This window comes from Oncorhynchus tshawytscha, unplaced genomic scaffold, assembly GCF_018296145.1.
Source record: "Oncorhynchus tshawytscha isolate Ot180627B unplaced genomic scaffold, Otsh_v2.0 Un_contig_5782_pilon_pilon, whole genome shotgun sequence".
In the NCBI taxonomy this organism is placed as follows: domain Eukaryota; kingdom Metazoa; phylum Chordata; class Actinopteri; order Salmoniformes; family Salmonidae; genus Oncorhynchus; species Oncorhynchus tshawytscha.
The window spans coordinates 2,429-17,364 of NW_024609276.1; positions in this window are offsets into that span (position 1 = coordinate 2,429).

A 14,936-nucleotide genomic window follows, 5' to 3' on the forward strand; every position below is an offset into this window, starting at 1 on the left:
GCTATAGATGGTACAGCAGAGAAGTATAGATGGTTCAACAGGGAGGTATAGATGGTACAGCAGGGAGGTATAGATGGTACAGCAGGGAGGTAGAGATGGTACAGCAGGGAGGTAGAGATGGTACACAGGGAGGTATAGATGGTACAGCAGGGGGAGGGAGGTATAGATGATACAGCAGGGAGGTATAGATGGTACAGCAGGGAGGTATAGATGGTACAGCAGGGAGGTATAGATGGTACAGCAGGGAGGTAGAGATGGTACTGCAGGGAGTTATAGATGGTACAGCAGGGAGGGAGGTATAGATGATACAGCAGGGAGGTAGAGATGGTACAGCAGGGAGGTATAGATGGTACAGCAGCAGGGAGGTGGAGATGGTACAGCAGGGAGGGAGGTATAGATGGTACAGCAGGGAGGAAGGTATAGCTGGTACAGAAGGGAGGTATAGATGGTACAGCAGGGAGGTATAGATGGTACAGCAGGGATAGATGGTACAGCAGGGAGGGAGGTAGAGATGGTACAGCAGGGAGGTGTAGATGGTACAGCAGGGAGCTATAGATGGTACAGCAGAGAGGTATAGATGGTACAGCAGGGAGGTACAGATGGTACAGTAGGGAGGTATAGATGGTACAGCAGGGAGGGTGGTATAGATAGTGCAGCAGGGCGGTATAGATGGTACAGTAGGGAGGTATAGATGGTACAGCAGGGAGGGCGGTATAGATGGTACAGCAGGGAGGTATAGATGGTACAGCAGGGGGGTAGAGATAGTACAGCAGGGAGGTATAGATGGTACAGCAGGGAGGGAGGTATAGATGGTACAGCAGGGAGGGAGGTATAGATGGTACAGCAGGGAGGAATAGATGGTACAGCAGGGAGGGAGGTAGAGATAGTACAGCAGGGAGGTATAGATGGTACAGCAGGGAGGTAGAGATGGTACTGCAGGGAGTTATAGATGGTACAGCAGGGAGGGAGGTATAGATGATACAGCAGGGAGGTATAGATGGTACAGCAGGGAGGTATAGATGGTACAGCAGGGAGGAATAGATGGTACAGCAGGGAGGTAGAGATGGTACAGCAGCAGGGAGGTAGAGATGGTACAGCAGGGAGGTAGAGATGGTACAGCAGGGAGTTATAGATGGTACAGCAGGGAGGGAGGTATAGATGATACAGCAGGGAGGTAGAGATGGTACAGCAGGGAGGTATAGATGGTACAGCAGCAGGGAGGTGGAGATGGTACAGCAGGGAGGGAGGTATAGATGGTACAGCAGGGAGGAGGTATAGCTGGTACAGAAGGGAGGTATAGATGGTACAGCAGGGAGGTATAGATGGTACAGCAGGGATAGATGGTACAGCAGGGAGGGAGGTAGAGATGGTACAGCAGGGAGGTATAGATGGTACAGCAGGGAGGTATAGATGGTACAGCAGGGAGGTATAGATGGTACAGCAGGGAGGGAGGTATAGATGGTACAGCAGGGAGGTATAGATGGTACAGCAGGGAGGGAGGTATAGATGGTACAGCAGGGAGGTATAGATGGTACAGCAGGGAGGTATAGATGGTACAGCAGGGAGGGAGGTATAGATGGTACAGCAGGGAGGTATAGATGGTACAGCAGGGAGGTAGAGATGGTACAGCAGGGAGGTATAGATGGTACAGCAGGGAGGGAGGTATAGATGGTACAGCAGGGAGGGAGGTATAGATGGTACAGCAGGGAGGAATAGATGGTACAGCAGGGAGGTAGAAATGGTACAATAGGGAGGTAGAGATGGTACAGCAGGGAGGGAGGTAGAGATGGTACAGCAGGGAGGTATAGATGGTACAGCAGGGAGGTATAGATGGTACAGCAGGGAGCTATAGATGGTACAGCAGGGAGGTATAGATGGTACAGCAGGGAGGTATAGATGGTACAGCAGGGAGGTATAGATGGTACAGCAGGGAGGTATAGATGGTACAGCAAGGAGGTATAGATGGTACAGCAGCAGGGAGGTATAGATGGTACAGCAGGGAGGTATAGATGGTACAGCAGGGAGGGAGGTAGAGATGATACAGCAGGGAGGTATAGATGGTACAGCAGGGAGGTATAGATGGTACAGCAGGGAGGTATAGATGGTACAGCAGGGAGGGAGGTATAGATGGTACAGCAGGGAGGTATAGATGGTACAGTAGGGAGGTATAGATGGTACAGCAGGGAGGTATAGATGGTACAGCAGGGAGGTATAGATGGTACAGCAGGGAGGTATAGATGGTACAGCAGGGAGGTATAGATGGTACAGCAAGTAGGTATAGATGGTACAGCAGCAGGGAGGTATAGATGGTACAGCAGTGAGGGAGGTATAGATGGTACAGCAGGGAGGAAGGTATAGCTGGTACAGAAGGGAGGTATAGATGGTACAGCAGGGAGGTATAGATGGTACACAGCAGGGAGGATAGATGGTACAGCAGGGAGGGAGCTAGAGATGGTACAGCAGGAGGGAGGTATAGATGGTACAGCAGGGAGCTATAGATGGTACAGCAGAGAGGTATAGATGGTACAGCAGCAGGGAGGTACAGATGGTACAGTAGGGAGGTATAGATGGTACAGCAGGGAGGTATAGATGGTACAGCAGGGAGGTAGAGATGGTACAGCAGGGAGGTATAGATGGTACAGCAGGGAGGTATAGATGGTACAGCAGCAGGGAGGTATAGATGGTACAGCAGGGAGGTATAGATAGTACAGCAGGGACGTATAGATGGTGTTACGTTCCCCAGATTATGTGTTGTAGTTTGTGTATTTGCATGTGTTTATGGAAATGGCTTCCTGAAATCCCTCAAGCAGCTGATTGGTTGACTCCATGGCTAAGTGGAGAGCTGACCCCGCCCCCTCGTCAAGACACAGCTGTCTCCAATTACCCATTCCTTCTGAAGCTATATAAAAGCCAGTGTTCTGTTCAGGAGAGAGATTTTTGGAGGTAGGGATTGCTGAGAGAGATTTTGCTAGAGGTTGATTTTGCCGGGAGTTCATTTTGCCGGGAGTTCATTGCTGGGAAGTGGTATGTTCTGTGAGTTTGTTGCTCAGATAGAGCTTATTTGATGTCCTTTATTTCTTAGTTTGTTTGTGAAATTGTTTAATATTCTGTTTCATTTGTTCCCAGGGGGGAAGGGGAAGGCACCTTGGAAGTGCTTAGGCAAGAGGCCCGCGGGCATACATATACCCGTAGTATATTCACTGTCTAGGCACACTAGGTAAGACCTGGGCGGACCACCCCTGTATTTTGGTTAGGGAACCAGGTGGTGCTAAATTAGGTAAGTAGTGGGTAGGCAGGTAAGATAGGAGAGGTGGGGGGGCTTTGAGATTGACTTTCTTTGCTTTGTTCCGTCCAGCCCCTTTTCCCCATATTACCGTGTAAAGGAATAAAGTCCTTGTAAACGGTACCACATTCTGCCTGTTGTCATCCTTACTCGCACCTACAGTCCATACCTCTTTCACTTCACGGAGAGTTTAGTTGTAGCAGGGTGTTGCGTTCCCTCTTCATAGAGGCGTGCGTAATAGATGGTACAGCAGCAGGGAGGTATAGATGGTACAGCAGGGAGGGAGGTATAGATGGTACAGCAGGGAGGGAGGTATAGATGGTACAGCAGGGAGGGAGGTATAGATGGTACAGCAGGGAGGGAGGTATAGATGGTACAGCACGGAGGGAGGTATAGATGGTACAGCAGGGAGGGAGGTATAGATGGTACAGCAGGGAGGGAGGTATAGATGGTACAGCAGGGAGGGAGGTATAGATGGTACAGCAGGGAGGGAGGTATAGATGGTACAGCAGGGAGGGAGGTATAGATGGTACAGCAGGGAGGGAGGTATAGATGGTACAGCAGGGAGGGAGGTATAGATGGTACAGCAGGGAGGGAGGTATAGATGGTACAGCAGGGAGGGAGGTATAGATGGTACAGCAGGGAGGTATAGATGGTACAGCAGGGAGGGAGGTATAGATGGTACAGCAGGGAGGGAGGTATAGATGGTACAGCAGACAGGTATAGATGGTACAGCAGGGAGGTATAGATGGTACAGCAGGGAAGTCTCTCTCTGTCTCTCTCCTCTCTCTCTATCACTTTCCCTCTCTCTCTGACCCAGAAGTTGCAGACAGACTCAGCGGCCAAACTCCCCTCAGGAGGCCGGACAGAGCCAGACACACAGATACAGAAGAGGAAGGCGTGTGTGTGAGAAGGGGAGAGGTGAGAGGGTTCGAAAGTTAGAGGAGGGAGGGAAGAGATGAGGGGGGAGAGGAAGGAGGGGGGAAGAGATGGGGGAGAGAGGAGAGAGGAAGGGGGAGAGGTGAGAGGGTTTGAAAGTTAGAGGGAGGAAGAGATGAGAGGGCTGAAGAGAGGAGAGGAGGAGAATTAGGGAGAGTGGGGGAGAGAAAGGAGGGGGAAAGAGATGAGAGGGCTGAAGAGAGGAGAGGAGGAGAATTAGGGAGAGTGGGGGAGAGAAAGGAGGGGGAAAGAGATGAGAGGAAGGGGAGAGGTGAGAGGGTTGAAGAGAGGAGAGGAGGAGAATTAGGGAGAGGGGGAGAGAAAGGAGGGGGAAAGAGATGAGAGGAGAGGAAGGGGAGAGGAAGGGGAGAGAGGAAAGGAGGAGAGACTAGAGGGTGACAAATGAGGAGGGGAAGTGGTGGAGTTTCTTGGTGTCCACATCACTAAGAATCTATCAAGGTCCGTACCAACACAGTCGACGACGCCTCTTCCCCCTTAGGAGGTTGACATTTTTAATTTTTTTTTTTGGCTCTCCCTCAGATCCTCAAGTAGTTCTACAGCTGCAACATCGAGAGCATCTTGGCTGGTTGCATCACCGCCTGGCATGACAACTGCTCGGCCTCCGACCACAAGGCACTACAGAGGGTAGTGTGTACGACCCCAGTACATCACCAAGCTTCCTGCCATCCAGGACCTCTATACCAGGCGGTGTCAGAGGAAGGCTCATAAATTGTCAAAGACTCCAGACACCCAAGTCATAGAATGTTCTCTCTGCTACCACATGGCGAGCATTATGTATTAGTTATCATGTTATCATGTATTAGTTGCCTGTGTCTTTATTCTATAATTCTCGTTGGTTTTGTTGTTTTGTAAGTTAGTCTTCGTTTCATTAAATGAGAAGATGTCACATCACGCTGCGCCTTGGTCTCACGCTGCGCCTTGGTCTCATCCATATAACGAACGTGACAGTTGTTTTACGAAGAATGTGATAAATAACATTTGATTTGATTTACTGGAGGGGAAAGCACCAGCCGAGCCAAGAAACCCTTCCAGGTCTGAGATGAAGATCTGTATGTGAGAGAGAGGCAGAGGCAGAGGGAGAGAGAGAGAGAGAGACAGAGAGACAGAGAGAGAGACAGAGAGAGAGAGAGAGAGAGAGAGACAGAGAGAGAGAGAGAGAGAGAGAGAGAGAGACAGAGAGAGAGACACAGGGAGAGAGAGAGAGAGAGACAGAGAGACAGAGAGAGAGAGAGAGAGAGAGACAGAGAGAGAGAGAGAGAGAGAGAGAGAGACAGAGAGACAGAGAGAGAGAGAGAGAGAGAGAGAGAGAGAGAGAGAGACAGAGAGACAGAGACAGAGAGACAGAGAGAGGCAGAGGGGAGAGAGAGAGAGAGAGAGAGAGAGAGAGAGACAGAGAGAGAGAGAGAGAGAGAGAGAGAGACAGAGAGAGAGAGAGACAGGAGAGAGAGAGAGAGAGAGACAGAGAGACAGAGAGAGAGAGAGAGAGAGACAGAGAGAGAGAGAGAGAGAGAGACAGAGAGAGAGAGAGAGAGACAGAGACAGAGAGACAGAGACAGAGAGAGAGAGAGAGAGAGAGAGAGAGAGAGATGGTCAAGGTGAAAGTTCAGACGAAAAGTCATATTACAGTTCGTAGAAACATGTCAATCTAAGTATAGAATCAATCTTTAGGATGTTTTTATAGTAAATCTTCAATAATTCCAACCGGAGAATTCCTTTGTCTGTAGAAATGCAGCGTGAACCCGAGTGACCAGCTCTCCTCTGGCAGACCTCTGACTCATTCAGCTCCCATTCCCCCTCCGTCACAATCATCAAATGCAGCTGACGTGAACCCGAGTGACCAGCTCTCCTCTGGCAGACCTCTGACTCATTCAGCTCCCATTCCCCCTCCGTCACAATCATCAAATGCAGCTGACGTGAACCCGAGTGACCAGCTCTCCTCTGGCAGACCTCTGACTCATTCAGCTCCCATTCCCCCTCCGTCACAATCATCAAATGCAGCTGACGTGAACCCGAGTGACCAGCTCTCCTCTGGCAGACCTCTGACTCATTCAGCTCCCATTCCCCCTCCGTCACAATCATCAAATGCAGCTGACGTGAACCCGAGTGACCAGCTCCTCTGGCAGACCTCTGACTCAATCAGCTCCCATTCCCCCTCCTTCACAATCATCAAATGCAGCTGACGTGAACCCGAGTGACCAGCTCCTCTGGCAGACCTCTGACTCAATCAGCTCCCATTCCCCCCCTCCTTCACAATCATCAAATGCAGCTGACGTGAACCCGAGTGACCAGCTCCTCTGGCAGACCTCTGACTCATTCAGCTCCCATTCCCCCTCCGTCACAATCATCAAATGCAGCTGACGTGAACCCGAGTGACCAGCTCTCCTCTGGCAGACCTCTGACTCATTCAGCTCCCATTCCCCCTCCGTCACAATCATCAAATGCAGCTGACGTGAACCCGAGTGACCAGCTCCTCTGGCAGACCTCTGACTCAATCAGCTCCCATTCCCCCTCCTTCACAATCATCAAATGCAGCTGACGTGAACCCGAGTGACCAGCTCCTCTGGCAGACCTCTGACTCAATCAGCTCCCATTCCCCCTCCTTCACAATCATCAAATGCAGCTGACGTGAACCCGAGTGACCAGCTCCTCTGGCAGACCTCTGACTCATTCAGCTCCCATTCCCCCTCCTTCACAATCATCAAATGCAGCTGACGTGAACCCGAGTGACCAGCTCCTCTGGCAGACCTCTGACTCATTCAGCTCCCATTCCCCCTCCTTCACAATCATCAAATGCAGCTGACGTGAACCCGAGTGACCAGCTCCTCTGGCAGACCTCTGACTCATTCAGCTCCCATTCCCCCCTCCTTCACAATCATCAAGTTTGCGGACAACACTACAGTAGTAGGCTTGATTACCAACAACGAAGAGACGGCCTACAGGGAGGAGGTGAGGGCCCTCGGAGTGTGGTGTCAGGAAAATAACCTCACACTCAACGTCAACAAAACTAAGGAGATGATTGTGGACTTCAGGAAACAGCAGAGGGAACACCCCCCTATCCACATTGATGAAACAGTAGTGGAGAGGGTAGTAAGTTTTAAGTTCCTCGGCGTACACATCACAGACAAACTGAATTGGTCCACTCACACAGACAGCATCGTAAAGAAGGGCGCAGCAGCGCCTCTTCAACCTCAGGAGGCTGAAGAAATTTGTCTTGTCACCAAAAGCACTCACAAACTTCTACAGATGCACAATCGAGAGCATCCTGGCGGGCTGTATCACCGCCTGGTACGGCAACTGCTCCGCCCTCAACCGTAAGGCTCTCCAAAGGGTAGTGAGGTCTGCACAACGCATCACCGGGGGCAAACTACCTGCCCTCCAGGACACCTACACCACCCGATGTCACAAATCAAATCAAATCAAATTTTATTTGTCACATACACATGGTTAGCAGATGTTAAAATGCGAGTGTAGCGAAATGCTTGTGCTTCTAGTTCCGACAATGCAGTAATAACCAACAAGTAATCTAACTAACAATTCCAAAACTACTGTCTTATACACAGTGTAAGGGGATAAAGAATATGTACATAAGGATATATGAATGAGTGATGGTACAGAGCAGCATAGGCAAGATACAGTAGCTGGTATCGAGTACAGTATATACATATGAGATGAGTATGTAAACAAAGTGGCATAGTTAAAGTGGCTAGTGATACATGTATTACATAAGGATGCAGTCGATGATATAGAGTACAGTATATACGTATGCATATGAGATGAATAATGTAGGGTAAGTAACATTATATAAGGTAGCATTGTTTAAAGTGGCTAGTGATTTATTTACATCATTTCCCATCAATTCCCATTATTAAAGTGGCTGGAGTTGAGTCAGTGTCAGTGTCAGTGTGTTGGCAGCAGCCACTCAATGTTAGTGATGGCTGTTTAACAGTCTGATGGCCTTGAGATAGAAGCTGTTTTTCAGTCTCTCGGTCCCAGCTTTGATGCACCTGTACTGACCTCGCCTTCTGGATGATAGCGGGGTGAACAGGCAGTGGCTCGGGTGGTTGATGTCCTTGATGATCTTTATGGCCTTCCTGTAACATCGGGTGGTGTAGGTGTCCTGGAGGGCAGGTAGTTTGCCCCCGGTGATGCGTTGTGCAGACCTCACTACCCTCTGGAGAGCCTTACAGTTGTGGGCGGAGCAGTTGCCGTACCAGGCGGTGATACAGCCCGTTAGGATGCTCTCGATTGTGCATCTGTAGAAGTTTGTGAGTGCTTTTGGTGACAAGCCGAATTTCTTCAGCCTCCTGAGGTTGAAGAGGCGCTGCTGCGCCTTCTTCACGATGCTGTCTGTGTGAGTGGACCAATTCAGTTTGTCTGTGATGTGTATGCCGAGGAACTTAAAACTTGCTACCCTCTCCACTACTGTTCAATCGATGTGGATAGGGGGTGTTCCCTCTGCTGTTTCCTGAAGTCCACAATCACCTCCTTAGTTTTGTTGACGTTGAGTATGAGGTTATTTTCCTGACACCACACTCCGAGGGCCCTCACCTCCTCCCTGTAGGCCGTCTCGTCGTTGTTGGTAATCAAGCCTACCACTGTTGTGTCGTCCGCAAACTTGATGATTGAGTTGGAGGCGTGCGTGGCCACGCAGTCGTGGGTGAACAGGGAGTACAGGAGAGGGCTCAGAACGCACCCTTGTGGGGCCCCAGTGTTGAGGATCAGCGGGGTGGAGATGTTGTTGCCTACCCTCACCACCTGGGGGCGGCCCGTCAGGAAGTCCAGTACCCAGTTGCACAGGGCGGGGTCGAGACCCAGGGTCTCGAGCTTGATGACGAGCTTGGAGGGTACTATGGTGTTGAATGCCGAGCTGTAGTCGATGAACAGCATTCTCACATAGGTATTCCTCTTGTCCAGATGGGTTAGGGCAGTGTGCAGTGTGGTTGAGATTGCATCGTCTGTGGACCTATTTGGGCGGTAAGCAAATTGGAGTGGGTCTAGGGTGTCAGGTAGGGTGGAGGTGATATGGTCCTTGACTAGTCTCTCAAAGCACTTCATGATGACGGAAGTGAGTGCTACGGGCGGTAGTCGTTTAGCTCAGTTACCTTAGCTTTCTTGGGAACAGGAACAATGGTGGCCCTCTTGAAGCATGTGGGAACAGCAGACTGGTATAGGGATTGATTGAATATGTCCGTAAACACACCGGCCAGCTGGTCTGCGCATGCTCTGAGGGCGCGGCTGGGGATGCCGTCTTGGCCTGCAGCCTTGCGAGGGTTAACATGTTTAAATGTCTTACTCACCTCGGCTGCAGTGAAGGAGAGTCCACATGTTTTCATTGCAGGCCGTGTCAATGGCACTGTATTGTCCTCAAAGCGGGCAAAAAAGTTATTTAGTCTGCCTGGGAGCAAGACATCCTGGTCCGTGACTGGGCTGGGTTTCTTCCTGTAGTCCGTGATTGACTGTAGAGCCTGCCACATACCTCTTGTGTCTGAGCCGTTGAATTGAGATTCTACTTTGTCTCTGTACTGACGCTTAGCTTGTTTGATAGCCTTGCGGAGGGAATAGCTGCACTGTTTGTATTCGGTCATGTTACCAGACACCTTGCCCTGATTAAAAGCAGTGGTTCGTGCTTTCAGTTTCACGCGAATGCTGCCATCAATCCACGGTTTCTGGTTAGGGAATGTTTTAATTGTTGCTATGGGAACGACATCTTCAACGCACGTTCTAATGAACTCGCACACCGAATCAGCGTATTCGTCAATATTGTTATCTGACGCAATACGAAACATCTCCCAGTCCACGTGATGGAAGCAGTCTTGGAGTGTGGAGTCAGCTTGGTCGGACCAGCGTTGGACAGACCTCAGCGTGGGAGCTTCTTGTTTTAGTTTCTGTCTGTAGGCAGGGATCAACAAAATGGAGTCGTGGTCAGCTTTTCCGAAAGGAGGGCGCGGCAGGGCTTTATATGCGTCGCGGAAGTTAGAGTAACAATGATCCAAGGTTTTTCAACCCCTGGTTGCGCAATCGATATGCTGATAAAATTTAGGGAGTCTTGTTTTCAGATTAGCCTTGTTAAAATCCCCAGCTACAATGAATGCAGCCTCCGGATAAATGGATTCCAGTTTGCAAAGAGTCAAATAAAGTTCGTTCAGAGCCATCGATGTGTCTGCTTGGGGAGGGATATATACGGCTGTGATTATAATCGAAGAGAATTCTCTTGGTAGATAATGCGGTCTACATTTGATGGTGAGGAATTCTAAATCAGGTGAACAGAAGGATTTGAGTTCCTGTATGTTTCTTTCATCACACCATGTCTCGTTAGCCATAAGGCATACGCCTCCGCCCCTCTTCTTACCAGAAAGATGTTTGTTTCTGTCGGCGCGATGCGTGGAGAAACCCGCTGGCTGCACCGCCTCGGATAGCGTCTCTCCAGTGAGCCATGTTTCCGTGAAGCAAAGAACGTTACAGTCTCTGATGTCCCTCTGGTATGCTACCCTTGCTCGGATTTCATCAACCTTGTTGTCAAGAGACTGGACATTGGCAAGAAGAATGCTAGGTAGTGGTGCACGATGTGCCCGTCTCCGGAGTCTGACCAGAAGACCGCCTCGTTTCCCTCTTTTCGGAGTCGTTTTTGGGTCGCCGCATAGGATCCATTCCGTTGTCCCGGTTGAAAGGCAGAACACAGGATCCACATCGCGAAAAACATATTCTTGGTCGTACTGATGGTGAGTTGACGCTGATCTTATATTCAGTAGTTCTTCTCGACTGTATGTAATGAAACCTAAGATGACCTGGGGTACTAATGTAAGAAATAACACGTAAAAAAACAAAACACTGCATAGTTTCCTAGGAACGCGAAGCGAGGCGGCCATCTCTGTCAGCGCCGGAAATCACACAGGAAGGCCATAAAGATCATCAAGGACAACAACCACCCGAGCCACTGCCTGTTCACCCCGCTATCATCCAGAAGGCGAGGTCAGTACAGGTGCATCAAAGCTGGGACCGAGAGACTGAAAAACAGCTTCTATCTCAAGGCCATCAGACTGTTAAACAGCCACCACTAACATTGAGTGGCTGCTGCCAACATACTGTCAATGACACTGACTCTACTCCAGCCACTTTAATAATGGGAATTGATGGGAAATGATGTAAAATATATCACTAGCCACTTTAAACAATGCTACCTAATATAATGTTTACATACCCTACATTATTCATCTCATATGTATACGTATATACTGTACTCTATATCATCTACTGCATCCTTATGTAATACATGTATCACTAGCCACTTTAACTATGCCACTTTGTTTACATACTCATCTCATATGTATATACTGTACTCGATATCATCTACTGCATCCTTATGTAATACATGTATCACTAGCCACTTTAACTATGCCACTTTGTTTACATACTCATCTCATATGTATATACTGTACTCGATATCATCTACTGTATCTTGCCTATGCTGCTCTGTACCATCACTCATTCATATATCCTTATGTACATATTCTTTATCCCCTTACACTTGTGTCTATAAGGTAGTAGTTTTGGAATTGTTAGCTAGATTACTTGTTCGTTATTACTGCATTGTCGGAACTAGAAGCACAAGCATTTCGCTACACTCGCATTAACATCTGCTAACCATGTGTATGTGACCAATAAAAAATTGATTTGATTTGAGAAGCATCAAACAAGGTTCTAAAGACTGTTGACATCTAGTGGAAGCCTTAGGAAGTGCAATATTACCCCATAGACATTGTATATTCGATAGGCAATGAGTTGAAAAACTACAAACCTCAGATTTCCCACTTCCTGGTTGGACTGTTTCTCAGGTTTTTGAGTTCTGTCATTCAAACAGTTTTAGAAACTTCAGAGTGTCTACTAATCTACTAATAATATGCCTATATTAGCAACTGGGCCTGAGTAGCAGGCAGTTTACTCTGGGCACCTTATTCATCCAAGCTACTCAATACTGCCCCCAGCCAGAACAAGTTTTAAACTAGGCAAGTCAGTTAAGAACAAATTCTTATTTTACAATGACGGCCTTCCAATCCGGGCCAAATCCTCCCCTAACCCGGATGGTACAGCAGCAGGGAGGTATAGATGGTACAGCAGGGAGGTATAGATGGTACAGCAGGGAGGAATAGATGGTACAGCAGGGAGGAATAGATGGTACAGCAGCAGGGAGGTATAGATGGTACAGCAGGGAGGTATAGATGGTACAGCAGGGAGGTATAGATGGTACAGCAGGGAGGTATAGATGGTACAGCAGCAGCAGGGAGGTATAGATGGTACAGCAGGGAGGTATAGATGGTACAGCAGGGAGGAATAGATGGTACAGCAGGGAGGTATAGATGGTACAGCAGGGAGGTATAGATGGTACAGCAGGGAGGTATAGATGATGGTACAGCAGCATGGAGGTATAGATGATACAGCAGGGAGGAATAGATGGTACAGCAGGGAGGAATAGATGGTACAGCAGGGAGGTATAGATGGTACAGCAGGGAGGTATAGATGGTACAGCAGGGAGGTATAGATGGTACAGCAGGGAGGGAGGTATAGATGATACAGCAGGGAGGTATAGATGGTACAGCAGGGAGGTATAGATGGTACAGCAGGGAGGGAGGTATAGATGGTACAGCAGGGAGGTATAGATGGTACAGCAGGGAGGTATAGATGGTACAGCAGGGAGGTATAGATGGTACAGCAGGGAGGTATAGATGGTACAGCAGGGAGGTATAGATGGTACAGCAGGGAGGGAGGTATAGATGGTACAGCAGGGAGGTATAGATGGTACAGCAGGGAGGTATAGATGGTACAGCAGGGAGGTATAGATGGTACAGCAGGGAGGTATAGATGATACAGCAGCAGGGAGGTATAGATGGTACAGCAGCAGGGAGGTATAGATGGTACAGCAGGGAGGTATAGATGGTACAGCAGGGAGGTATAGATGGTACAGCAGCAGGGAGGTATAGATGGTACAGCAGGGAGGTATAGATGGTACAGCAGGGAGGTATAGATGGTACAGCAGCAGGGAGGTATAGATGATACAGCAGGGAGGTATAGATGGTACAGCAGGGAGGTATAGATGGTACAGCAGGGAGGTATAGATGGTACAGCAGCAGGGAGGTAACCCGGACAACGCTGGGCCAATTGTACGCCACCCCGTTCGACTCCCGATCACGGCCGGTTGTAATACAACCCGTCTGTAGAGGGTCTGTAGTGACGCCTCCGCACTGAGACCACTGCACCACTCCAGAGCTTTTCTTTTACTCAATTCAACTCAATTCAATTCAATTCAACTCAATTCAACTCAACTCAACTCAACTCAACTCAATTCAACTCAACTCAATTCAACTCAACTCAATTCAATTCAACTCAATTCAATTCAACTCAATTCAATTCAACTCAACTCAACTCAACTCAACTCAATTCAACTCAACTCAATTTCAACTCAATGCAACTCAATTCAAATTCAATTCAACTCAATTCAACTCAACAATTCAACTCAACTCAATTCAACTCAACTCAATTCAATTCAACTCAATTCAACTCAATTCAATTCAATTCAACTCAATTCAACTCAATTCAACTCAACTCAATTCAACTCAATTCAATTCAACTCAATTCAATTCAACTCAATTCAATCCAACTCAATTCAACTCAACTCAATTCAACTTAATTCAATTCAACTCAATTCAACTCAATTCAATTCAACTCAATTTAATTCAATTCAACTCAATTCAATTAAACTCAATTCAATTCAACTCAACTCAACTCAACTCAATTCAATTCAACTCAACTCAATTCAACTCAATTCAACTCAATTCAACTCAACTCAACTCAATTCAACTCAATTCAATTCAACTCAACTCAATTCAACTCAACTCAATTCAACTCAATTCAATTCAATTCAACTCAACTCAATTCAACTCAATTCAATTCAACTCAATTCAACTCAATTCAATTCAATTCAACTCAATTCAATTCAACTCAATTCAATTCAACTCAATTCAATTCAACTCAATTCAATTCAATTCAATTCAACTCAACTCAATTCAACTCAATTCAATTCAATTCAATTCAACTCAATTCAATTAAACTCAATTCAATTCAATTCAACTCAATTAAATTAAATTCAATTCAATTCAACTCAATTCAATTCAAAAGGGTCTTTATTGGCATTAGGTTAACATTGTTTACGTTGTTTACGTTGCCAAAGCAAATGAAATAGACAATAAACCAAAGTGAAATAAACAATAGAAATGAACAGTAAACATTACACACAGAAGTTACAAAAGAATAAAGACATTTCAAATGTCATATTATATATATATATACAGGGTTGTAACGATGTACAAATAGTTAAATTACAAAAGGGAAAATAAATAAACATAAATATGGGTTGTATTTACAATGGTGCGTGTTCTTCACTGGTTGCCCTTTTCTCGTGGCAACAGGTCACAAATCTTGCTGCTGTGATGTCACACTGTGGAATTTCACCCAGTAGATATGGGAGTTTATCAAAATTGGATTTGTTTTCAAAGTCTTTGTGGATCTGTGTAATCTGAGGGAAATATGTCTCTCTAATATGGTCATACATTGGGCAGGAGGTTAGGAAGTGCAGCTCAATTTCCACCTCATTTTGTGGGCAGTGAGCACATAGCCTGTCTTCTCTTCAGAGCCATGTCTG